This window comes from Boleophthalmus pectinirostris, unplaced genomic scaffold (genome assembly GCF_026225935.1).
Source record: "Boleophthalmus pectinirostris isolate CB_2022bp ecotype Guang Dong unplaced genomic scaffold, ASM2622593v1 HiC_scaffold_6, whole genome shotgun sequence".
NCBI classification, from domain to species: Eukaryota; Metazoa; Chordata; class Actinopteri; order Gobiiformes; family Gobiidae; genus Boleophthalmus; species Boleophthalmus pectinirostris.
The window spans coordinates 40480820-40505779 of NW_026571447.1; the positions used below are offsets into that span (position 1 = coordinate 40480820).

Here is a 24960-nt window from a genome sequence, read left to right on the forward strand (position 1 = left end):
CTCCTCTCTCTCTCCTGTAAACCTCTGCCCTCTCATCCTCTCTCTCCCCCCTCCTTTCCTCTCTCTCACTCTCTGCCACTCACTCACTCACTCACTCTCTCTCTCTCCTGCATTCTCTCTCTCTTCCTCATCTTCTCCTCTTTCTCTCTCTCTCCCATCCCTCCGTCTCTCTCTCCTGTCTCCTCTCTCTCGCTCTTCCACCTCCCTCCCTCCTCTGTATTTTCTCTCTCTCTCTCTCTCTCTCTCTCTCTCTCTCTCTCTCTCTCTCGCTCTCTCTCTCTGTCAGTCCGGGAGCGCGTGCGTCTCAGTTGCGTGTGCACGTGTCTGTGCGTCTCCGTGCGTGTCTGTGCGTCTTTACGTGCTCCGTCGTTCTCGGTTCAGATCGGTGCGGGAGCGCGAGGCGCACGGACTCGTCACGCCGCCGCCGCCGCCGTTTTTCCTCCGCGCTCGTCACGCCGCTTCACGCCGCTTCTCGCCGCGTCCCTCCGCGTCGTGTCTCGGTCCTCGCGCTGAAAACACAAAGGCTGCGCGCGGAGGCGGAGCGCGGGGCCGGTGTGTGACACACGCGGACGCACCGGAGAATGCCCCGCACGCGCGCACGTTTCCCCCGCGTGTGACGCCGAAGAAGAGCCGGAGCCCGGACCTGTGGAGCGCGCGCCGCCGCTGCCGCCGCTTCTGTCGCCGTCGTGTTCGCGGAGAGTAGAATGCGCGTTTCGGCGGAAGGTTGAGCGGAGCCACGCGCAACTTCAGGACCCACGGAGGAAAAGGTGAGAAAAGAAAAACACGAAACACGAAACACGAAACAGAAACACGAGGCTCAACAACAAATGTTTCTGTTTCTGCTTCTGGAGCAAACGAACAAACCTGAAGAACAAATCTGAGGGACAAATCTGATCGATTTACACCTAAAACCAACATTTACTACAAAAACGACACAAATTTTACACATGTTGAACATTTACACACATTTCAGTTTTTATTTGTGTATTTGTTGCTCTTGCTGTTGTTCTGTTTACACCAACTTAAAGAAAAAAAACAACGAACAAACGTGACATTTCACACAAACACTGAACATGATCCGATCTTTATTTGTCTCGTTTTTGCTGCACGAACAAAAGGAACAGGAAGAAGATAAAAATATAAACCTGCTCCTTTCACATATCACGAAAATAATTAACTGAACATTTCTTCATTTGATTTGATTCGTTTTTATTTCGAGTTTGGGCCAAAACCAGAAACAATCACCACACACACACATTAAACAACACAAAAGAACATTTCGGAGTCAAAAATTCAAAAATTCTGTTGTTGCTTCTGTACATTGATGACGAAACTTTAGAAATATTCTACATTATAGAAAAATACAGACTAAATATAATTTTAACCCCATTTCTTTCTTTTTTTCTTGTATTGTGCTGTGTTTTGCTCGTACAAACTCGTCATTTATCGTTTATGATCGTATCAAAATAAGCAAAATGAGCAATGAAAAATGGAAGGATTTTTTTCCCCTTTTTTTACCCCTGTATTATTCATCTGTCTAAAGCTGGAGACGCTCTGTTCCACCTCGTGATGTCATGATGAAGTGATACAGTTTTCAAGTCAACGTCTCGAAAACTGAAAAGTAAAATACTGTGTGTGTGCTGAAAATTTTACAGAATTTATATTTTTTAAAAGTTTTCAAACACAAAACTTAAAAAAAAACTCAAAATGTAAAAAAGTCAAACATGTTTTTTCAAATTTAAATCATTCAAAGTGAGAAAATGATCTTCGTCTCTGTCGTCCAGATGATTCTAGTGAAGGTGTTTGGAGTTTAAAAACACACTGGAGCACTTCCTGTATCACCGCGTGACATCACAAGGTGGAGCAGTCCAAGTTTGACATATTGTACGGCGTTATAATGAGTTTAATTTTTTCTCGTTTTATCTGCACCTGTTTGTCTGTGGCTCGTTTGCTTTGCCTGAAATGTTCCGTAGTGTGTCTTTAAGTGGACATGGCTTCTTTTTTTTTGTTTGTTTAACTTACACGTGTGGATGTGGAGACGGAGCCGAGGGCGGTGGGAGAGCGATTTTCAAGTTTCGTACGACGAGAGGAACGTTTGTGTACGTTTGTGTCTTGTTGATGACGTGTAGGTGGGATGAATGTGACCTGACCGTCCACACTGAAGTCACATGTCCAAAGATCAGAAATGTGTCGGTTTCAGGAGCACATGTCCAAGTGTCCTGGGTCACGTTTGAAAAAATCTGATCTGTGTCGTCCAGACTGTCAAAAAATCAGATTTGGGTCACTTCAGCGTAATAGTCCAATGAGATTCATTTGGTCTTCCGATATTCAATGTTATTAGGTTCTTTTTTCAGACCCAGAGTGTTATTTCATCCCTGACAGTTTGGTTCTGTTCACTAGCGTCTTCCTCAGAGTCACGTGATGTTTCTGTGACGCGTCTGGTCAGCTGATTTAAACAGGTTTTGGCGCCGTCTTCCTACCGGTGGAGGCAGGACGACAGCGCCACCTGCAGTCCCACTTCCTCAGGACAGTATCCCAGGTGTGTGAGAGTAAAAAAGCCCCTCGTCCCGGTTTACAGTCCTGTGGGCACGTTTCTGTATTTCGATTGCTTCTTTAATCCAGCGGCGATGTTTGTTTTCCTCTGTCCCAGTGATGTTTGCTCCGTCCCCGTCCATAACGTGGTTTCTCTCTTTTACACTGGTCAGAAACGGCCGATTTGAGTTGTTCCTGTTCTGCTTTGTGTTTTGTTGCTCGTGTTTCGCCTTCGCTGTTTCCTTCTCGCGTTCTGTTCTATGTTCCTTTTTTCGTGGACTGAACGCCCTCCCCGTTTCCCCGATGTTTGTTTTATTGCAGGAATAATATTTGTTTGGAGAATATAGAATCCTGCAATAAAACGGAAAAAGGAACATAGCAACAGAACGCAAAACCTGAGAAGGAAACATCACGTGACTCTGAGGAAGACGCTAGTGAACAGAACAAACTGTCAGGGATGAAATAACACTCTGGGTCTGAAAAAAAGAACCTAATAACATGGGTCACTTCAGGCTGCAGTGTGAACGTAGACTTAGTTTATGCAAATGAGTCATGTGGTTTTAAGTTTAATTTCTGTAAAACGTAAACAAATGTGCTCAAAGCTGTGAGGATAGAGGAGACTTGTGGACACAGAAACGATGCAGATTGTTTCCGATATGGTGATTCATTTCAGTTTAAACATAACCTAAATCGTAAAATTTTGGAGTTTGGAGGTTTATAAATAATATAATTGCAATTACGTTTGGATCATTTATTTCTAATTTTATTCAACGTGTGATTTCCAGTTTAAATGACGGTCTGTAGTGGTTTTTAAAGATGTTCAAGTGGTGAGTTATTGAGCATCATTTGGTGATGATTTTGTTCTTTTCGCTCACACAAGAGTCAGTTTTGCGTAATGTAGGAAATTCCAACTAAATTCAGAGTTTTATAAGAACATGACGGTTGAAATGATGCAACGTGCAGCAGGATTGTGTGGAGATTTGGTGACAAACGGCACGTACACACTTTTAACCAACGCTTTTCTCGATTTAGTAGTTTCTATTTGAGACAAAAACCACATTTTCAGAACATAAATTTGAAACGTGGCTCTTGCGAATCTGTAAAAAGCGGTTTATAAGTGGAGACCTGCCGCCGTGTGTGAGGCAGGACGTTTCTCAGACCACGAGTGAAGACGAGTCGTTCCACTGAAGCTTTGGCAACAGAAACTAAAATCAGAGGCTCGTTTCCTGTTTGTGAGGAGAGGTGGTTAACACTTGTGACAGAGAAACACGGCAGCGGTGCCACTGGGGAACAATTCAACAACGGTAAAGTGTGTGTGTGTTATATTTAATTTTTATGAAGTGAATACAGAATGAATCATGTTTAGTCCAAACACAAAAACTAGGACCATTTATTTCACAATGTTTGTAGAATGTACAGTGTCATTTTTAGGCTCCGTAGCAATACAGGCATCATGAATTTCGGGCTTCCGGTCATGCACACTGGGAAGGATTCCTCGAAAAAGTGAACATCAAACTAAAGGTTGTATAGAGGATTTTTTTAAGGGAAGAGAAATACAGCGACAGTCCTTGTGCGCGTTCAGAATTACTGTTGAAGTTTCCTGTCTAGAAGTAATTCAGCGACCGACGCGTCAGTTTTTAGACCCTTCGTCTGCTTCGGTCGCGCCATCGCTGGACGAGATCTCCAAGAATCACCTCAGTTTGGCTTTGCTCCTTTTCCTCTTCTCTTCTTCTTTCATCGACCTCAAAAACCGACTTTCTTTTGCGGCGAACCGGTCGTGGATTCTCGTCCGCCGTCGCGACAAACTTTGTGCGAAATGCGAGGAAGCGACAGTTCGAAAAAGCCTCTAAGAACCGCTGCGTAAACCACGTAATCCCTGCGCTCCGACGAGTCAGTTTATACTAGGGAGTTTGATTGACAACCTAACAGCCAATAGAAAATGAGGGAGCCTCGTTTTCTATTGGCTGATGTTTATCTGGCCTCAACACGTCCACAGTTGATAGATTTTTGTCATTTTTTTTTTTGGTCATCATAATTACAAAGCTGCTGCGTCTCTGTAATGGTATTTTAATCTTTCACTGACACTTTGAAACAAAAAAAAATCCTCCATACAACCTTTAATCATTAACGTTTTTATATTAAAATGATCATCATTACTATCTTCTAATCTGCAAAAGTTAATTCAACTTTACGACATATAAACATAATCGTTCTAGAGCCACATCAGCTGTTTGACATTAGAATGAGTTTAATGCAGATTTACAAAACAAAACTTAAAACTGCATGACTCATTTGCATAAACTAAGCGAAGAAATAAACAGCTCTTGTGTCGTTGACGTGGTTCAGCTTCTGTCGGACTAAAGGACATGACTCAGTGGAAAAGCCGCTACGCACAGCGACCTACATTTGGTTTGTCGATTAAGAATCTCTTTTTACTTGTTTTAATGCTTCTACATTTAAGCGGCTGCAACTTGTACAGAATGCGGCTGCGAGGTTTTTAACAATAGCAAACAGGCGAACTCACATTACACCAGTTTTTTCTTCACTGCACTGGCTTCCAGTTAAGTTCCGTGTTGATTTTAATATTTTGGTTTTAACTTGTGGAGCTTTAAATGGACAGGCCCCAGTACATCAGTGACTTACTGCCCCCTACAACTCAGGCCGCAACCTCCGGTCCTCAGGTCAGGGTCTCTTGATGATCCCAAAAACCCGATTTAAAACTCAGGGTGACGTTTGCTTTCAGGCTGTGGCTCCCAAATGATGGAACCTGGCCCCTGGTCCTACGTGAGGCCGACTCTATCGACTGCTTTAAAAAGCAGCTCAAGACACTGTTGTTTAGACAGGCTTTTAGTCGACTGTCCTCTGTTCTTCTTTATGTTGTTTTTATGTTGTTTTGCTCTGAGAAGCACTTTTTTTTTTTTTTTTTTTTTTTTTTTAACAGCGTATGAACGCGTATTGTGTATTACAGGCGGGTAGTAATTACACACGGGTGGGTAATTAACGGGCAGGGGCGGTCCTGTACTGCGCAGGTGCGGTCCTGTACTGCGCAGGGCGGTCCTGTACTGGGGGTCTCCATAAATGGACCTGTGCAGGACTCTGCGCTGTTGGGCTCCGTTACGGAATAAATGAATCTTCAGTTCGTTACATAAAGAAGGAAAATAACAAAAGGACGACAGCAGCAACAAGTTTTAAGAAGGAAGTAAAAAGTGTTGCACCTGTCGATCCTGTCGGAGAAAAGTGTATAAAGTTTGTGCTGAGGTTTTACAGACTTAAAACAGATAGAATAATTATAAAATATAAAGTTGATACTCTCACCTCAGCCTGTGCACATGGACTCACACTTGTCCCGACCGGGACAGAAAACGGAGAATTTCTTGTACAAGTCACTGTTAAATGTGCATTTGTGTTCGGTATGTTGCAGACTGACCGACTGTTTGTGTCTCGCTCCTTCTGAGTCACAGACGAGAGACGCTCAGTTTAATGAACGATACTGAAAACCCGGACATTTGCATCACTTTATAAAAAAAACCCGGACGACCCGGACATGATGCAAAATACAGACATGTCCAGGGAAAAACGGACGTTTGGTTCTCCTGCTGTACGGGGTTGGCCTGGTGCTGCATCATTTTAGTTCTGTTTGGCGCTGACCAGGTTCACCTTTCAGTTGTTACTATGTTTTTGGGCACAGGAGGGTTTTACAGCTTTTAAAGTAAATTCAAATTAACTTAAAAATAAAATCATCTTTTACTTTAACCTTTTCGCCTCCTGTGTCGTCTTTAATATGTTTGATCCACCCGGGTCGTAACAGTAATCCACAAAATTCTTAATGATCAATTAACGATTAATCGACTCATCCTGCCCATCCTTAGTCCAGACCCGTCAGACGAGTGATGATATGAATCTCCAAACTCATAACTGAACTGAAAAGATTTACGGCAGAAGTGAGGACCGGGTGTTACGACCGTAGTTTCAGGAGGATTCACCCGGTTCTACCACAGAGACGTACAGACGAATGGACAGAGATAAACACGGCTTTAATAGTTTTACTTGTAGAAGAATGATTATTTGATTATTGATTATTTGAGACGGTTCCGTTGGAGGAGCCTGAGAACCTAAAGAAAAATCCCACACTCTGTCGTACTTGTAAAATGTGAGATTTATCAGGACACAAAACGTTTGGGCTCCAGGTTTTCATCAGGGAAACTCAGCTCAGGTTCAACATTTCACTTGTCAAATGAAATTCACTCAAATTACGATAAAACTTAAATTTTCGTCCTTTTCACTCGGACAGATTAGAGTTTTTGCAGTGACGCAGTTTCCAGTCAAAACCTCGAACGTGAGAATATTTGATTTAAAAACACGTCGCCAGATCAAGAAAAACACATTTGGTAATAAATCTTCTGTTTTTCTTCTGTTTTTCGTCTGTAACTGGACGATTTACAGATTTGAACTTTTAAACTTGTTTCCCATCTCAGAGCAATAAATTAAAGCTGCATTGTGTAACTTTTCTGGTGGAGGCTCCGTCAAATGTTTTTCTTTAAGGAGATGTGATTGTTTTTTCTGGAATGTTCCACAGTTCGCAGCATTAAACCTTCCCACACAGCAAAAAGTGAAGAGTTAAAATTGACTCTCACAGAATCAATTTTAACATTTTCTCTGTGTTTATCTGAGTCACTCTGTTCTAGAGTTAATTTAAACATTTTTTTTTTGGAAATGTTCATGAAGTAAAACTGGACCAAAGTTCCTGTTTAACCCCAAACCCAGAGTTAAATGAAGGTTTAGAGAGTAAACAGATAACACTTTGTAGAGTTAATCTGATTTAACTCAACAACACACAGAGGAGTTTTATTTTTACTCTTTATTTGAGTTAATTTAAAGATGAAATTATGAAAAAAACTGGTTCAAACTGGTTCTACTCTGGTGGGAGTTTGAAGTGAGGGAAGAGACAAATTAACACTAAAACAAGTTGAATTAACACTAAAAGTTTATACCTGGTTTAGACCTGGTTTAGACCTGGTTTAGTCCTGGTTTAGACCTGGTTTAGACCTGGTTTAGACCTGGTTTAGTCCTGGTTTAGACCTGGTGGTTTAGTCCTGGTTTAGACCTGGTTTAGTTTAACCTGGTTTAGACCTGGTTTAGACCTGGTTTAGTCCTGGTTTAGACCTGTTTAGACCTGGTTTAGACCTGGTTTCCTGGTTTAGTCCTGGTTTAGACCTGGTTTAGACCTGGTTTAGTCCTGGTTTAGTCCTGGTTTAGACCTGGTTTTAGTCCTGGTTTAGTCTGGTTTTTAGTCCTGGTTTAGTCTGGTTTTAGTCCTGGTTTAGTCCTGGTTTAGTTTAGTCCTGGTTTAGTCCTGGTTTAGTCCTGGTTTAGTTTGGTTTAGACCTGGTTTAGTCCTGGTTTAGTCCTGGTTTAGTTTTGGTTTTAGTCCTGTTTAGTTTAGCCTGGTTTAGACCTGGTTTAGACCTGGTTTACTGGTTTAGTCCTGGTTTAGACCCCTGGTTTAGTTTCCTGGTTTAGTCCTGGTTTAGACCTGGTTTAGTCCTGGTTTAGTCCTGGTTTAGACCTGGTTTAGACTGGTTTAGTCCTGGTTTAGACCTGGTTTAGTCCTGGTTTAAGACCTGGTTTAGTCCTGGTTTTAGACCTGGTTTAGACCTGGTTTTAGTCCTGGTTTAGACCTGGTTTAGTCCTGGTTTAGACCTGGTTTAGTCCTGGTTTAGACCTGGTTTAGACCTGGTTTTACCTGGTTTAGACCTGGTTTAGACCTGGTTTAGTCCTGGTTAGACCTGTTTAGTCCTGGTTTAGTCCTGGTTTAGACCTGGTTTAGTCCTGGTTTAGTCCTGTTTAGTCTGGTTTAGTCTGGTTTAGTCCTGGTTTAGTCCTGGTTTACCTGGTTTCCTGGTTTAGTCCTGGTTTAGTCCTGGTTTAGTCCTGGTTTAGTTTGGTTTAGACCTGGTTTAGTCCTGGTTTACTGGTTTAGTTTTGGTTTAGACCTGGTTTAGACCTGTTTAGACCTGGTTTAGACCTGGTTTAGACCTGGTTTAGTTTAGACCTGGTTTAGACCTGGTTTAGTCCTGGTTTAGACCTGGTTTAGTCCTGGTTTAGACCTGGTTTAGACCTGGTTTAGTCCTGGTTTTAGTCCTGGTTTAGTGGTTTAGTCCTGGTTTAGTCCTGGTTTAGTCCTGGTTTAGTCCTGGTTTAGTCCTGGTTTAGTCCTGGTTTAGACCTGGTTTAGACCTGGTTTTAGACCTGGTTTAGTCCTGGTTTAGACCTGGTTTAGTCCTGGTTTAGACCTGGTTTTAGTCCTGGTTTAGACCTGGTTTAGTCCTGGTTTAGTCCTGGTTTAGACCTGGTTTAGTCCTGGTTTAGACCTGGTTTAGACCTGGTTTAGATCTGGTTTAGTCCTGGTTTAGACCTGGTTTAGTCCTGGTTTAGACCTGGTTTAGACCTGGTTTAGTCCTGGTTTAGTCCTGGTTTAGTTTTCCTGGTTTAGTCCTGGTTTAGACCTGGTTTAGACCTGGTTTAGTCCTGGTTTAGACCTGGTTTTAGTCCTGGTTTAGTCCTGGTTTAGACCTGGTTTAGTCCTGGTTTAGTCCTGGTTTAGACCTGGTTTAGTCCTGGTTTAGACCTGGTTTAGTCCTGGTTTAGTTCCTGGTTTTAGTCTGGTTTAGTCCTGGTTTAGTCCTGGTTAGTCCTGGTTTAGTCCTGGTTTAGTCCTGGTTTAGTCCTGGTTTAGTCCTGGTTTAGACCTGGTTTAGTCCTGGTTTAGTTTTGGTTTAGTCCTGGTTTAGACCTGGTTTAGACCTGGTTTAGTCCTGGTTTAGACCTGGTTTAGTCCTGGTTTAGACCTGGTTTAGACCTGGTTTACCTGGTTTAGTCCTGGTTTAGACCTGGTTTAGACCTGGTTTAGACCTGGTTTAGTCCTGGTTTAGACCTGGTTTAGTCCTGGTTTAGACCTGGTTTAGACCTGGTTTAGTCCTGGTTTAGTCTTGGTTTAGTCCTGGTTCATAAACGTCCGAGCGCTGAACACTTTTCCTTAATTACAAACTCGTTTCAGTTTTATTATCACCAACTCATTTTGTTCCTTCACCGTTTTGTAAATCTGGTCGTCATGGTTACTGGAAAATCATCTGACGGACGCGGTGCCAGAAAAGTTCCACCGTGGACTTTAAACCGTTTGTTAAACCTTCACATGTTCCGTGTCTTTCCTCGTTTGTCGTCTCTGATTCTTTTCCGTGTAACGAACCATCTGGACGCGTTGGGTTTTTCATCTCCACGGAAACGGCGACAGCTCGCGGTTCCACTTGGACTCGAGCTCCGGCGTCGGATCCAAACGCGGATCCAGACCGTTTCACAAACACGTTTATGTTGGCGTCTCGGTTTGGAACGAGAGGAAAGATCGACTCTGCAGAGACCGAGACCGAGACTAAGACCGAGACCGAGACCGGGACTGGGACTGAGACTAAGACCGAGACCTGGACTAAGACTGGGACTAAGACTGAGACTGGGACTAAATCTGGGACTAAGTCTGGGACTAAGTCTGGGACTAAATCTGGGACTAAAGACTGGGACTAAGACTGGGACTAAGACTGGGACTAAGACTGGGTCTAAGACTGAGACTGAGACTAGGACTGGGACTAAGACTGAGACCGGGACTGGGACTGGGACTAAGACTGAGACTAAGACTGAGACTGGGACTAAGACTGAAACTGAGACTAGGACTGGGACTAAGACTGGGACTAGGACTGGGACTGGGACTAAGACTGAGACTGGGACTAAGTCTGGGACTAAGACCGAGACTGGGACTAAGACTGGGACTAAGCCTGGGACTAAGCCTGGGACTAAGACTGGGACTGGGACTAAGACTGAGACTGGGACTAAGTCTGGGACTAAGACCGAGACTGGGACTAAGACTGGGACTAAGCCTGGGACTAAGACTGAGACTGGGACTAAGCCTGGGACTAAGCCTGGGACTAAGTCTGGGACTAAGTCTGGGACTAAGACTGAGACTGGGACTAAGCCTGGGACTAAGCCTGGGACTAAGACCGAGACTGGGACTAAGACCGAGACTGACGACGATTGGGACTAAGACTGGGACTAAGCCTGGGACTAAGCCTGGACTAAGTCGGGACTAAGCCTGGGACTAAGTCTGGGACTAAGCCTGGGACTAAGACCGAAACTGGGACTAAGACTGGGACTAAGCCTGGGACTAAGACCGAAACTGGGACTAAGACTGGGACTAAGACTGGGACTAAGACTGGGACTGGGACTAGACTGGACTGGGACTAAGCCTGGGACTAAGCCTGGGACTAACTGGGACTAAGGGACTAAACTGGGACTAAGACTGGGACTAAGCCTGGGACTAAGACCGAAACTGGACTAAGACTGGGACTAAGACTGAGACCGAGACCGGGACTAAGACTGAGACTGGGACTAAGACTAGGACTGGACTAAGGACTGAGACTGGGACTGGACTAGACTGGGACTGGGACTAAAGACTGGACTGGACTAAGACTGGAGACTGGGACTGAGACTGACTGGGACTGGGACTAAGACTGGGACTGGGACTGGGACTAAGACTGAGACTGGGACTAAGACTGACTGAGACTGGACTGGGACTAAGACTGGGACTGGGACTAAGACTGGGACTGAGACTAAGACTGGGACTGGGACTAAGACTGGGACTGGGACTAAGACTGGAGACTGGGACTGGGACTAAGACTGGGACTGGGACTAAGACTGACTGGGACTGAGACTAAGACTGGGACTGGGACTAAGACTGGGACTGAGACTAAGACTGGGACTGGGACTAAGACTGGGACTGGGACTAAGACTGGGACTGAGACTGGGACTGAGACTAAGACTGGGACTGGACTAAGACTGAGACTGGGACTAAGACTGGGACTGGGACTAAGACTGAGACTGGGACTGAGACTAAGACTGGGACTGGGACTAGGACTGGGACTACTAGGACTAAGACTGGACTGAGACTAAGACTGGGACTAGACTAAGACTGGGACTGGACTAAGACTGGGACTGGGACTAAGACTGGGACTGGACTAAACTGGGACTGAGACTAAGACTGGGACTGGGACTAAGACTGGGACTGAGACTAAGACTGGACTGGACTGACTGGACTAAGACTGGACTGGACTGAGACTAAGGACTGGGACTGGGACTGGGACTGGGACTAAGACTGGGACTAAGACTGGGACTGGGACTGGACAAGCAATGGAATGTTAAAAATGCTCTTCCTGAGTCCAATCAGGATCTGAACTCGTCCCCCTCATCCCTCCATCTCAGAGCGGAAGGAGTGGTGTGGACGGAGAGAAGGAGAGAGAGAGAGAGGAGGAGAGGAGGAGAGAAGGAGGAGAGAAGGAGAGAGAGGAGAGAGGAGAGAGAGAGAGGAGAGAGAGGAGGAGGAGGAGAGGAGGAGGAGAGGAGGAGGAGAGGAGAGAGGAGGGGAGGAGGAGGAGAGAAGGAGGAGAGAAGGAGGAGAGGAGAGAAGGAGGAGAGAAGGAGGAGAGAGAGGAGGAGAGAGGAGGAGGAGGAGAGGAGGAGGAGGAGAGAAGGAGAGGGAGAAAGGAGGAGAGAGTGATTATTATGTCAGGAGCGTGTTTACTGAAGAGAGAGTGAGAGAAGAAAGAGACGGAGAGGAGGAGACGAGAAGAAAGGGAGAGAAAGGAGGATAGAAGAAAGGGAAGAAGAGATGCAGGAAAGGGAGAGAGGGAGATAGAGAAGAGGGATGTGACTGGAAAGAAGGAGAGAGAGAGAGGAGGGAGGAAGAAGCGTGTTCACGGAGGAGAGGAGAGCGTGAGAGAAAGAGAGGAAGAAGGGAGGAGGAGGAGGAGAGGAGGATGTGATTATTTTGTCAGGAGTGTGTTTACGGAAGAGAGCGTGAGAGAAGAGATAGAGAGAGGGAGAGGAGGAGGTGAGGAGAGAGGGAAGAAGAAAGGCAGGGAAGGGAGAGGAGGAAGAAGAGAGAGGAGAGGAGGGAGGAGAGAGGGAGAGACGGAGGAGGAGGAGAGATGTGATTATTTTTTCAGGAGCGAGTTTACGTGAGAGAGAAGAGAGAGGGAGAGAGAGAGAAAGGAGGAGAGGAGGAGGAAGTAGAGAAGGGGGAAAGGAAGGGAGCGAAAAGAAGGAGAGGAGGGAGGAAGAAGCGTGTTTGCGGAGGAGAGGTGAACGTGAGAGAAAGAGAAAGAGAGGAAGAAGAGAAGCAGGAGAGGAGGGAGGAGAGAGGAGGCGAGGGAATGGAGGGAGGAGGAAGTAGAGAGAGTGAGAGGAGGGAGGAGAGAAGAGAGAGAGAGGAGGGGAAGGAAGAGCGTGAGAAGTGAGAAGAGGGAAAGGAGGGAGAAGAGAGAAAGAAGAAGGAGAGACAGAGAGGAGGAATGAAGAAGTGTGTTTACGGAGGAGAGGTGGGAGTGAGAGAAAGAGAGGAGAGGGAGAAGAGAGGAGGGAGGAGAGAGGAGAGAAGAGAGAGGAGAGATGGGAGGAGAAGGAGAGGGGAGGAAGAAGAGAGAGGAGAGGAGGGATGTGATTGGAGATTGGAGGAGAGGAAAGAGCGAGAGAAGAGAGGAAAGGAGGGAGAAGAGAGGAGCGACAGAGAGAAGGAATGTTCACGGAGGAGAGGAGAGCGTGAGAGAAAGAGAGGAAGAAGTGAGGAGGAGAAGGAGAAGGAGGATGTGATTATTTTGTAAGGAGTGTGTTTATGGAAGAGAGCGTGAGAGAAGAGATGGAGGAGAGAGGGAGAGGAGGAGGTGAGGAGAGAGGGAGAGGAGGAGGAGAGAGGAGAGAGGGAAGAAGAAAGGAGGAGAGGAGAGAGGGAAGAAGAAAGGCAGGGAAGGAGAGGAGGAAGAGAGAGAGGAGAGGAGGAAGAAGAGAGAGGAGAGAGAGAGGGAGAGACGGAGGAGGAGAGATGTGCTTTTTTTCAGGAGCGAGTTTACGTGAGAGAGAAGAGAGAGGGAGAGAGAGAGAAAGGAGGAGAGGAGGAGGAAGTAGAGAAGGGGGAAAGGAAGGGAGCGAAAAGAAGGAGAGGAGGGAGGAAGAAGCGTGTTTGCGGAGGAGAGGTGAACGTGAGAGAAAGAGAAAGAGAGGAAGAAGAGAAGCAGGAGAGGAGGGAGGAGAGAGGAGGCGAGGGAATGGAGGGAGGAGGAAGTAGAGAGAGTGAGAGGAGGAAGGAGAGAAGAGAGGGAGAAGAGAAAGAAGAGAGAGAGGAGGGGAAGGAAGAGCGTGAGAAGTGAAAAGAGGGAAAGGAGGGAGAAGAGAGGAAAGAAGGAGAGACAGAGAGGAGGAATGAAGAAGTGTGTTTACGGAGGAGAGGTGGGAGTGAGAGAAAGAGAGGAGAGGGGAGAAGAGAGGAGGGAGGAGAAGGAGAGGGGGAGGAAGAAGAGAGAGGAGAGGAGGGATGTGATTGGAGATTGGAGGAGAGGAAGAGCGAGAGAAGAGAGGAAAGGAGGGAGAAGAGGGGAGCGACAGAGAGAAGGAATGTTCACGGAGGAGAGGAGAGCGTGAGAGAAAGAGACGAAGGAGGAGAGGAGGAAAGAGGGAAAGGAGGGATGGGATTTTTTTTTTGTCAGGAGCGAGTTTACGGACGAGAAGATGAGAGAGGGAGAGGAGGAGAAGGAGAGAGAAGGGGAGGAGAGGAGAGGAGAGAGAGAGGGAGACAGAGAGGAGGGAGGAGGAAGAAGAGAGAGAAGAGAGGAAAGAAGGAGAGACAGAGAGAAGAGAGGAAAGAAGGAGAGACAGAGAGAAGAGAGGAAAGAAGGAGAGACAGAGAGGAGAGGAAAGAAGGAGAGACAGAGGAAAGAAGGAGAGAGAAGAGAGGAAAGAAGGAGAGACAGAGAAGAGAGGAAAGAAGGAGAGACAGAGAGAAGAGAGGAAAGAAGGAGAGACAGAGAGAAAGAAGGAGAGACAGAGAGAAGAGAGGAGGAAAGAAGGAGAGACAGAGGAAAGAAGGAGAGAGAGAAGAGAGGAAAGAAGGAGAGACAGAGAGAAGAGAGGGAAGAAAGGAGAGACAGAGAGAAGAGAGGAAAGAAAGAGACAGAGAGAAGAGAGGAAAGAAGCATGTTTATGGAGGAGGGGTGAAGGTGAGGAGAAGGAAGAAGAGAGGGAGAGACGGAGAAGGAAGAAGAGAGGGAGAGACAAGAGGAGGAGAAGAAGAGAGTGGGAGAACGGAGGAGGAAAAAGAGAGGAGAACGGAGAGGAAGAAGAGAGGGAGAGACGGAGAAGGAAGAAGAGAGGGAGAGACGGAGGAGAAGAAGAGAGAGGGAGAGAGGGAGGAGAGAGAGAAGAGAGAGGAGAGACAAGAGGCAGGAGGAAGAAGAGAGAGAAGAGGGAAAGGAGGGAAAAGAGGAAAGAAGAAGAGACGAGAGAAGAAGAAGAAGAGAGAAGGAATGAAGAAGTGTGTTTACGGAGGAGAGGAGAGCGTGGGAGAAAGAGAGGAGGAGAGGTGAGGGAAGAAGAGAAGCAGGAGAGGAGGAAGGAGAGAGGAAGAAGAGGAGGAGGGATGTGATTGCTGTGGCAGGAGCGTGAGAAGAGAGGAAAGAGGAGAGACGGAGAGGAGGAATGTTGACGGAGGAGAGGTGAGCGTGAGGGGAAAAGAGGAGAAGGAAGAAGAGAGGAGAGACAGAGGAGGGAGGAAGAGAAGAGAGGAGAAGAAGAGGGGAGGGAGAGAGAGGAATGTGATCAGCGTGTCTGGAGAGGAAGAAGGTGAGAGAGAGAGAAAGGAGGGAGAGGAGGAAAGAGGAGGAGAAGGAGAGGAGGAGGAGACAGAGAAAAGAGAAGGAGGAAAGAAGAGAAGAGAGAGAATGTGATTAGAACGAGAGAAGAGGAGGAGGGAGGAAGAAAGAAAGAGTTAACCTGCTGAACCGAAGAGCCACTAATCAGTTCCAGATGAAGAATGAAAAAGAGAGAAGGAGAAAAGGAGGGAGGAAAGAAGGAGAGAAGGAGAAAAGGAGGGAGGAAAGAAGGAGGGAGGAAAGAAGGAGAGAAGGAGAAAAGGAGAGAGGAAGAAGAGAAAAAGGAGGAGGAAAGAAGGAGAGAAGGAGAAAAGGAGGGAGGAAAGAAGGAGGGAGAAGAAGGAGAAGAAGGAGAAAGAGGAGGAAGAGAAAAGGAGAGAAAGGGAGGAAAGAAGGAGAGAAGGAGAAAAGGAGGGAGGAGAGAAGGAGAAAAGGAGGGAGGAAAGAAGGAGAGAAGGAGAAAAGGAGGGAGGAAAGAAGGAGAGAAGGAGGGAGGAAAGAAGGAGAAGAAGGAGAAAAGGAGGGAGGAAAGAAGGAGAGGAGAGAAGGAGGGAGGAAAGAAGGAGAGAAGGAGGGAGGAAAGAAGGAGAAAAGGAGGAGGAAAGAAGGAGAGAAGGAGGGAGGAAAGAAGGAGAGAAGGAGAAAAGGAGGGAGGAAAGAAGGAGAGAGGAAAGAAGGAGAAAAGGAGGGAGGAAAGAAGGAGAGAAGGAGAAAAGGAGGGAGGAAAGAAGGAGAGAGAAGGAGGGAGGAAAGAAGGAGAAAAGGAGGGAGGAAGGAGGAGGAGAAGGAGGAGGAAAGAAGGAGAGAAAGAGAGGAGGAAAGAAAGGAGAAGGAGAAAAAGGAGGGAGGAGAGGAAGGAGAAAAGGAGGAGAGAGAAGGAGAAAAGGAGGGAGGAGAGAAGGAGAAAAGGAGGGAGGAAAGAAGGAGAGAAGGAGAAAAGGAGGGAGGAAAGAAGGAGAAAAGGAGGGAGGAAAGAAGGAGAAAAGGAGGGAGGAAAGAAGGAGAGAAAGGAGGGAGAGAGAAGGAGGGAGGAAAGAAGGAGAGAAGGAGGAGGAAAAGGAGGAGAGAAGGAGAAAAGGAGGGAGGAAAGAAGGAGAGAAGGAGGGAGGAAAGAAGGAGAAAAGGAGGAGGAGAGAAGGAGAAAAGGAGGGAGGAGAGAAGGAGGAAAAGGAGGGAGGAAAGAAGGAGAAAAGGAGGGAGGAAAGAAGGAGAGAAGGAGAAAAGGAGGGAGGAAAGAAGGAGAGAAGGAGAAAAGGAGAGAGGAGAGAAGGAGAAAAGGAGGGAGGAGAGAAGGAGAAAAGGAGGAGGAAAAGAAGGAGAGAAGGAAAAAGGAGAGGAAAGAAGGAGAGAAGGAGGGAGGAAAGAAGGAGAGAAGGAGAAAAGGAGGAAGGAGAGAAGGAGAGAAGGAGGGAGGAGGTGTGTTGTTTGCATGTTCTGTCTGTGTCTGAGATGATCCACTTTCCCCTCGTCGACTTTCAAACTTTTCTGTGAACTTTGACCCACATTTTCACGCTCGTCCCTCGTCAAAAACAAACTTTTTATTTAACTCTTTATTATTCGTCTGTTTACGTCTTTAAAACTCAAAACTCTGTCCCACCTCCAGAGATTTCAGCTTTTTTTTTTTTTTTTTTTACTTTCGTCCAGTAGAAATTTGCTTGATCGAGAAAAACAGATTTGGTAATAATTCTTCTGTTTTTCTTCTGTAACTGTTTTAAACTTGTTTCCCATCTCAGAGCGATAAATTAAAGCTGCACTGTGTAACTTTTCTAACGCTTTTCTTTGTGGAGATGTTACTGGTTTGTCCTTTCACAGCCAAAAACTGTTGTGTTAAAACTGAGTCACTCTGTTCTAGAGTTAATTTAACTTTTTTTTTTTTTGGAAATGTTCATTAAGTAAAACTGGACCAAAGTTCCCGTTTAACCTGAAATCCAGAGTTAAATGAACGTTTAGAGAGTAAACAGATAACACTTTGTAGAGTTATCCTGATTTAACTAAACAACACACAGAGGAGTTTTATTTTGACACTTTATTTGAGTTAATTTAAGATGAAATTATGAACAAAACTGGTTCAAACTGGTTCTACTCTCGCGGGAGTTTGAAGTGGTGGAAGGAGACAAATTAACACTAAAGAAAACTGAATTAACACTAAAATAAGTTGAATTAACACTAAAGAAAGTTGGATTAACACTAGTGGAAATTTAATTAACACTAGTGGAAGCTGAATTAACACAAAAAATGTTGAATTAACATTAAAAAGTTGAATTAACATTAAAAGTTGAATTAACATTAGTGGAAGTTGAATTAACTTCAACCAAATCAACTCCAACCCACATTTAACTTTCAAATAGTTAAAATGACACTTTTTTGGGTTTAAAACAACTCTGAAATATTTTACCCTGACATTTTAACCCTCCAGTTTTTGCTCTGTATCTTCATGGAGATCAAACCAGACCAGGATACAGGTCAGATCTGTGGAGAGGCGACCAGAATGTTTGTTTTTCTAGGTATTTTTGAGTTTTAAAATCATCTGTAACTGAATAATTGTAAAGTAGATCTGTTTAAAGTCACACTGTGGAACAACTTTTACATTTAGTTCAGTAGAAATTCACACTTCCAGGGTTAAAAATCGTCCAAATGATTCTAGTGAAGGTGTGTGGAGTTTAAAAACACAGTGGAGCAGAGACAGATCAGGTCGATATTTGCACTTTTTACTGTGAAAATGACACTGGACAAAACTTGATTAAATTGTTTTTCCTTTATGCGTTAAGACTAAACAGAATTGTGAACGTCTCAAAATAAATTCTACTTTTTATTTATCTTTCATTAATAAACTTTTTATTGTGCAGCGGATTCAAAAGTGCATTAATTATGTCTGTACTTTTGAATCCTCTGCTTAAAAAAAGTATAATAACGAAAGATAAACTCCGTCAGTAATAATTCCAAATGACTTAACGGAGGAAATGATCTAAATGTCGCGCTTAAAAACTTCAAAACGAGCGATTCTGGTCGTGTTGATGAAGCTCGAATACAAATATTTAAAAGGACTTGACTATTTTTGGTCTATTTTTTTCTTTGTATCAGGGCCTTTTGTTTTAAAAAGTTGATTTCAGGGACGTGACGAAGCGTTTGTAATTAAAAGATGATAACATTTTGGTTTTAATGTCGTCGTCTTGAGTTGTTTGTTCGGTTCGTCGTTGCGGTCGTTCTGTCCTTCGTCTTCACAGTCGTGCGTCCTGAGTCTGAGCCTCGGGATTAGACGTGTCTGGGACGGTTCTGATCCGGAGCCAAGATCCTGGGCTGGACTCAGGAGGAGCTCATTTAAAAAAGAAACAAAACAAAACTCAAACCTGCGCTGTGGAACTTTTCTAGTTTAACGTCCGTCAAATGTTTTTCTTCATGCGCAAGAGAAAACAAAATCTAGTCAAGTTAAGACGACGTGAAATATGAAAGTTTTATCATGATTTGAGTAAATTTCACTTGACGAGTAAAATTATCTGACTTTTTGGAGTTAAATATGAAAATACATCTGGCTGCACTTAAGATAAGAAACACAACACATTTTTGCAATTAAAATAAGAAAAGAAAGTTGAATCTGCTCAAATAAAGTCAAATGTTCTTAATTTAAGTCATTCCAATTTACTTAGATATTTTTTTCCAGTGTGGAGTTGTTATTGTTTTGTCTTAAATGTTTCAGAGTGTGGCATTAAAAGTTGGTCGGTGTGATTTCAGCCCAGAGGTGAATGCTGCTGTTGTGTCCTTGGGCAAGACACGTGCTCTGGTGTGTGAATGTGTGAGTGTTCCCTTGTCGTAAAGGGGTTTGAGTGTGTCGAAGGTGGAAAAGCGCTGTGTAAAAATGTGACCATGTGACCATTTAAATCTTTCTATCTTCATGGAAATCAAACCAGACCAAGTTCCAGGTCAGATCTGTGGAGAGGCGACGCCGCTCACACTCACAGTCTTTGTTTTTCCATGTATTTTTGAGTTTTAAAACCACCTGGAATTGAATAAATATAGAGTAAAGCTAAAGTCACACTGTGGAACATTCCAGACAGAGTGGTGACTGGGGCGGCAGTAGTTCAGTTGGTGGAGCATTCGCCCACTGATCTGAAGGTTGGCGGTTCGATTCCAGCTCTCGACATAAACATCACAGGTTGAGAGTTTAGATCCACTGACCCACATGTTGCTGGTGTGATTCCAGCTCCCACAGATGAATGCTGTCGTTGTGTCCTTGGGCAAGACACTTAACCCACTTTGCCCACAATGAGTGTGTTTACAGGCACATCAATAACCCGGTTATGATCGGGTTTTTTGAGTGTCCCGGTTTCTTGATGGTGCATGTAAACGCAGTAACCTGGTTATTAGAAACCGTGTTACTGTAGCTGGTTTATTCCGATAGTAACTGTGATACTTGTGACATGTAAACGCAGTATCCCGGTTACTGCAACATAAAGTTGAGTCACATGCGTCCAAAAGACACTTTCCAGCCTTTCACCACAACAGTAGTGACATAAATAAATTGACCAACATAAATAAAGTGACCAAACGAGTGAAAACTGTAAAAGAGCTGCACTAAACCTGCACATGTACAATCTGCACTCGTGTGACGCTGAAAAGCTAAAACATGAACTATCTCCTGTACAACACACACACAGAACAGACTCACCATCATCAGCACCTCTTCTGTCACAGAAACAACTCACATAATCCACAGAGTCGTGTCATTTAGTCCAAAAGAAACTGATCACATCAGCGGCACAAGGAGCGAGTTGTTTTTATCGCCGCTAACAGTTTATGCTAATTAGCCAAACGGTCTTAAGTTTTGTTTCTGTAAAACGTAAACAAATGTGATCAGAGCTGAATGATCTGATCAAACGGGCTGATGTGTCTATAGTGTTTATGGTTTATATGTTGTAAAGTTGAGTTTATTTATGCAGAAGATTTGAATGAAGAATCTGCACAGTGGATTGTGGGAGATCTCGTAGCTCCTTAGCTTCTTATGCTAAAGGAGCTCACGGTTTGTATTTTTCCTGGTTTATGAAATTGATTTAAGTTCATTTTTGTGCTTGTGCATTTGTAAGATTATGTCAAGAAACCGGGACACTCCATTTGATCATGTACACGTGGATATGAGTGTCTCTGTTTCTCAGTGAACATGTAAACACAGTAACACGAACACTGACAGAACCGGGATATGGAGAATAACCGGGTTATTGATGTGCATGTAAACACACTCAGTGTCTGTGTGCACTGGTGTGTGAATGTGTGTGTGGTTCCTTGTTGTAAAGAGCTTTGAGCCTTGAAGGTGGAAAAATGTGACCATTTACATATCCATAGAAACAAGCCAGTGACGGACCACCAACCAAAAAGTTACACAATTCACCTTTAACCATAGACTTTAACCATTTACTGACAAGTTCTCTTAAACCAGACGACGTCAAACTCAGGTCCAGGGGCCAAATTTGGTCTTTGATATAATTATATTTGGCCCACGACATCATATTAAATCTATATCAGAGCTGCTCGTCGCGCACAGACCTGATTTATTTAAAATGTTGTTATTCTTATATATTCTGTTTGTTCTGGATTCAGTGTTTAAGCAAAACTATTATTAAACATTTATTTTAATAAGAAAAAGTTTAACATTACAGATCTGGAAAGAAGAGAAAACATGCAGATGTTGCTGAAAATGTTCCAATAAATATTTAGTTTGGCTCATGACTTAGTCCCAGTTTTAATTTCATCCCTCTGTCAGTTTGAGTTTGACTCCTCTGATTTAACATAAACTCCCTCTAGACGAGAATGAAGCGTCTCAGAACTCATAAGTCGATAATAAATCTGAAAACAAGACGAATAACCTGATATAAATTTAAAACTCTTGACATTTGCGGTGCTCAAACCTGCACGGATGACGTAAAAAAAACCTCTTCAGGCGCGTTTTTGATGAGAGAACAATGTTAGAACTCGGGAGAAAGCGACAAGTAAAGGCACGCTGCAAAAAAAAAGTACAATTTCTCTAAAAAATAAACATTTAACTGAGTATTCACCACCTCTGAGGCTGATGTTTAGACTGTGCGCTGGTTCTGTTTTCTCTGTTTTCGTGCGGCGCAGAAATGTGGAAGCGATTGTGTCTCGGGAGGTCGTGCAGGGGTCAGAGGTGAAGCTGTGGCCCGAGGAGACGGTCGGAGTGAAAGTCGTAAACAGTTCAGAACAGTTCAGTCGCTCAAGAAAAACTCAGACGCAGGATTTATGTCTCGGCGTTTTTTTTTTTTTTTTTTTAAAGGAGCCCGTGTGACTCTGTTTTCTGATCCGTTCTGATGTCGTTTCCTCGTCACAAACAGACCTGGAGTTTTGTTTTGTTTCATTCACACGCGAACGATCTGAAAACATTCTGTGATGTCATGTGGTGATACAGGAAGTGCTCCATTGTTTTTTAAAATTCCACGCACCTTCACTAGAATCGTACGAATGATTTCAGCTCTGGAATTGCCGATCTCGACTAAACGAAAGAGTAAGTAGTAAGTAAGTAAGTAAAATGAGCTGTTAACTTGATAAAAACTCATGCACATGGTCTGGTGTGACGGTGAAAACATGAATAACTAAAGAAGTAATGGATTTAAGACGGGACGACCTTTTTACCAACTGTTTTGTTTGTGTATAACATGATCTAAAAGTGTTCGGCTACATTTAGACTGCAGGGCTTAAAGGTTCTATGGAGGATTTTTTTTTTGTTTCAAATTGTCAGTAAAAGTTTAAAATACCATTACAGAGACGCAGCAGCCTTGTAAATATGATGACCAAAAAAAAAAAAAGAATGAAAATCTATCAACTGTGGATGTAGTGAGGCCAGATAAACACCAGCCAATAGACAACGAGGCTCCCTCTTTATCTATTGGCTGTTAGGTTGTCAATGAAACTCCCTACGTTTCTAATGTAATTGACTCGCAGGCGTGCGGGGATGACGTGGTTTATGCAGCGGTTCTTGGAGGCTTTTTCAAACTGTCGCTTCCTCGCAATTCGCACAAAGTTTGTTGCGATTGCAGATGAGAATCCACGACCGGTTCGCCGCAAAAGAAAGTCAGTTTTTGAGGTCACTGAAAGAAGAAGTGAAGGTGAAAAGGAGCAAAGACAAACTGAGGTGATTCTTGGAGATTCCTTCCAGCGACTGCGTGACTGAAGCAGACGAAGAGTCTAAAAACTGACGCGTCGTTCGCTAAAATATTTCTAGACAGGTCACTTCAACAGTAATTCTGAACGTGCACTGGATGTAAACAAGCGTGATTTCTAGAGTAAAGAGGCGGGAGGAGATGTTTCTACTGAGGCTGTGGAGGAGGATGGTGGTGTTACGCATGCACAATATTTGAAAAAGTACTGTCGCTGTATTTCACTTCCCTTAAAAAATCCTCTATACAACCTTTAATGCTCAATTGGGACTTTTTTGTGAAATCTGTGGGGTTTTTTGCGAGGTCGTTCACGTTTCCAGTTAAATGCGACTTGTGTGTGATCTCCAGTGTGAACTTTAAACACCCCAAAAGTGTCTCGCATGAACTTTGAAGACCACGACAAAAAAAGACTGTAAAAAAAGAGTCATTAGGATTGTTCATAAGGTTCACAATCTGCATCCAACAAACCCACTGTTTTTAAAATCAAGTGACTTAAAACTTCATGATGTGGTAAACTTTAAAACTGCTCGAACTCTCTTCCTGCTATTTTAAACAATTTATTTCAGATCGAAATGCTCATCATAAGTACGAACTCAGGCTACGTTCAGACTGCAGGGCTTAACGCTCAATTCGGATTTTGTTTTGCGAAATCCGATGTTTTTGCGAGGTCGTTCACATTTCCAGTTAAATGTGACTTGTATGTGACTCCAGTGTGAACATTAAATGGCCCAAAAGTGTCCCACATGTGACACTGGAGACACGACCGCAGCGAGCGTGATCATTTTTTTCGGAAATCGTCTAAACTCTGGGCTCGTCTCCCAAAAATCTGGTCCAGTTGTTGGTAAAATGTTCAGGTCACACGTCCACGGCCGCTTCGTTTGTTTGAGTCTTTATCCTCCTTGTGTTTGCGTCGCAGGGTCTTTATTTTTCGTCGACGTTGGAATCAGGACCGTCAGCAGCCGCGCTCGGTCGTTTCTTTGGCGATCATTTCAAAAACCACGCGCGTGTTCAGTGGCAGCGACGTCTGTACAAATGAACGTGTGGGAGTCGCAGAGTGGAGGGATTAATCTGTGCTTCACTGCTTCACTCACACGGACTTCAGACGCAATTGTTATTTGACGAGAAGAACGTTTGTGTACATTTGTGAGCGCCTACTCGTACCACTCTCTTCGGCCGCCTAGTTCAGTCAGTAAATGTATTGACTCTCAACAGGGGCTTGTTACCGTGTTTGTGGGATGAATGTGACGTGTCCTTACAGATGTGCGGATGTGATGAAAAATAATATTTTAATTAAATTCGGACAAGTGGCAGTTTAATTACTCAAATTTAAAAAAGCATTTGAAAAAAAACAGTGTCACTGTACAGTCTGTGCTTGTAGTAGTAAGAAGGTTAAAAAACAGCCTATTCGGAAATGTTGTCAATTAATTACCTGCACAAGAAAACCAGGCAAGTTTGGGGTTGTTACACATAATTAAGAATGTGAACATGCACGTTGAGTGAATTTTGGAATGAATGAGCTGTAGAGTTTGCATTTTTATCGAGGCTCCTGAGTTTGTTTGCTGTATGATTGTTCTAAAATCTAAAATCAGTCGGCGGATGGTGGCGAGTGCGGTTTTGAAAATTGGTCAAAACCTTGAGTGCAAATAAATATCGGGCGGATGGTGAGTTTTGTGTCGAGGTTGCAGATGAAAAAATAGCCCATCCGTGCATCTCTACTGGCCGTTCAGACTGAAGTCTCATGTGAAAAGATCCGATATGTATCGGTTTTAGGACCACATGTCCAAGGCTACATTAACACTGAAACAAATCACTGTATCACCGTATCGGAAACGATCTGCGTCCAGACACGTCGTTTCTGTGTCCATAAGTTTTCCCAATAAACACAACTTTGAGCGTATTTGTTTATGTTTTACAGAAATGAAACTTAAAACCACATGACTCATTTGCATAAACTAAGTACTCAAAAAAACCCAAACAGCTCTCTCCTTGTGTCCTGATGTGGTTCAGTTTCTGTCGGACTAAACGACAGTGGAATATGAGTGTGGATCTTAAGTGGTCTAGGTCAAATTTGAAAAAATTTGATCTGTGTGGTTCAGTCATTAAAAGATCAGATACAGGAACATAGGGGCCAAAAAATCAGATTTGGGAAACTTCAGGCTGCAGTGTGAACGTAGATTTAGTCTCTGCTGACCTCCTTCATACTTTGGGCAGTTTAGGAAAATAAACTCCGGTCTGTCAGAGGGCGTGAAAACATGAAAACATGTTTCAGTTTGGTTCATGCTTCCTCCTGACCCCATGAGAGCTTCTGCAGCAGTCTCTATCTCTGTGAGGGTCAGAGCAGCTGTACTGACCGCTCCACAGCTCTGAAGGCATCGATCTGTCTGAACTCAGTCTGACCACAGCAGAGTCTGGACCGACAGCAGAGTCTGGACCGCAGCAGAGTCTGGACCGCAGCAGAGTCTGGACCACAGCAGAGTCTGGACCACAGCAGAGTCTGGGCTGGAGAATGGATTGTAGAGAATTATAAA

At 44.1% G+C, this 24960-nt stretch overlaps 1 protein-coding gene across 2 annotated transcripts in view; it reads left to right on the top strand.

The window, feature by feature from the left end:
• The first annotated feature begins 337 nt into the window (after positions 1 to 337).
• LOC110171067 (raftlin-like) overlaps positions 338 to 24960 on the top strand; it is a 215895-nt gene continuing 191272 nt past the window's right edge. The window contains exon 1 of one of the 2 annotated variants that reach the window (XM_055164067.1): positions 338 to 767. The gene's annotated coding sequence lies outside the window, so the exon portion shown is untranslated. Of the gene's footprint in view, positions 768 to 3510; positions 3837 to 24960 lie in introns of those variants that run through there. The other variant, XM_055164068.1, reaches the window with a different exon arrangement.